This window comes from Cyprinodon variegatus, unplaced genomic scaffold (genome assembly GCF_000732505.1).
Source record: "Cyprinodon variegatus isolate N-32 unplaced genomic scaffold, C_variegatus-1.0 Scaffold41, whole genome shotgun sequence".
NCBI classification, from domain to species: domain Eukaryota; kingdom Metazoa; phylum Chordata; class Actinopteri; order Cyprinodontiformes; family Cyprinodontidae; genus Cyprinodon; species Cyprinodon variegatus.
In genome coordinates, this window is record NW_015150494.1 from 1,974,576 (window position 1) to 1,976,572 (window position 1,997).

Genomic DNA, 1,997 nt, shown 5'->3' on the forward strand with positions numbered 1-1,997 from the left:
ATAGGCCAATCAGCTAACCAGTATTTTCGCCCCTTCCCAAAATTACTTCAACGGAAGGTTTCCAGATGGATATGCGGAGCAAATTCATCTGGCGGAGTCAGGTTAGTGCTTTTCTGCTTTTGATGCAAATTTGTGCCCCTCAGCATCTGTAGTATGATGTGGCAAACATGGATATTTAAGCCATAGCATGGCAAACAGTATTATCCCCTGATGAGTAAATGAAAGATCCATTAGATAAAGAGGGAAGAGGTTGCTGACATGTGTTAGATAAGTCGTACAACAGGTGTATCCAATTAGCTGATTGCATACTGACAGAAAGTGAGAGCTAAAGCAGAATAAAATTAAGATAGATGTCAGAATCTAATCAGAGAATACCAGGTAAGTAGAGACAAATACAAGACAACAGAATAACAAAAAAAAAAAAAAAGAAATGCACTAACAAGGAAAAACATGTGGCGAGACAGAAACCTGTTAATTAGGGACTAAACTAATAAGGAAAAACACAGTAAAGTAAACAAAACTGTAATTAAAGACTACCGTTAAATAACAATGAGAAATTTTAAACCAACAAAAAAAAAGAAAATAAAAATCTTAAAAAAACACAAAACCGATGGATTTGAACTTTTTATGTAATGCTTTTAGCATATAAAAGTTATATTCCCTTTTTAGGCAAAAGTTAGAAGTTCCTGCTATTTCTATGCCTTTTCTTTAATTTTTCTGATGAGACAAAGCTAGCGTTCACTAAAGGAGGAGCTTTTAAAAGCCTGGTTATAAGGCTAAATTAACTCTGGCTTTCATTTATAGTTTAAATATTTCTGCATGGACTAGTGACCAGTCCAGACGTATCCTGATATACACACAGGCCCTGCCCCACTGATCCTAACAGGAAAGCAGTTATAGGTAGTTGGATATTTCCATTTTGTCATGAACAAGTCATTTTTAGTCCCTTGTAATTGACATAGAAGATATCTTTACATTTACTAGGAGAAGCTATGGTTTTATTTCAGGATAATTAGGTTGATTAGAGTTCATGCTTGGTCTGTTCACAGAAAGGGTAAATATTTAAATTGAGTCAAAATATTCATAAAGTAAATATTTTTAAGTGCAACCTCATGCAACCAGATTGTCTTTGCTAAAACTAAAGTTGGAAAAAGTTTGTCAATAATTTTATGATACATCACAAAAATCTGTGATTTTAACATGGCTGTCTGGGCTTCTTTTCTCCTCTATATATTTCTATCGCAATCCTAAGAGTGAGTTTCATCGCACAGTAGAGTGTTTACTGACATTTGAGCTGATAGCAAATAAAAATTCTCCATCTAATAGTCTATCCTGCCCTGGTTTTTTTTTTTTTTTACATGCAAGCATAGATGACACAGTGGAAACTGTATTGTTCTGAAGGTTTGACCACTACGCCCTGTATAGTCACATTAGTTTCTGTCACGCTATCCCCTGTGGCTACATTTACAACAGAGGCTTTAATTTTAGCATCTAATTTTAACATCTAATCAGTTAGATATATATTTATATATATAAAAATGTGTTAGAGTATATATTGTTCTGACTTCTAACTCTGGTACTATATGATACACCAGCAATTATTTGGTTAGAGGCACATGAGCCCTAAAATAAAAATTCAAGACCTTTTAATCAATAACCATAAGAATGTTTTTTTTCTTCAATATATTAGGTTGAACTTGAAGATAAATTTAAATTTCCTGTGGCAGCTGGGCTATCTTTTGTGTCTTTTTGTGCCTAGAATAATCCAACATCCATTATTATGTAACTCTGCAGAATACAGATATTTATAATCTCAGCATGCTGGAGTTATGACATCATCCTGCACTGCTAACCATGACAAGCGTTGGGGGAAGCATGCAAACCGTTCTGTCATGGTGGGTTACTGCTCTTAACAAACAGGAAGTATCATTGAGACGTATAATGTGACTGATAGGTGGCTTATCTGCTGTCATGTACACGGGGACAATGGGCTGTGA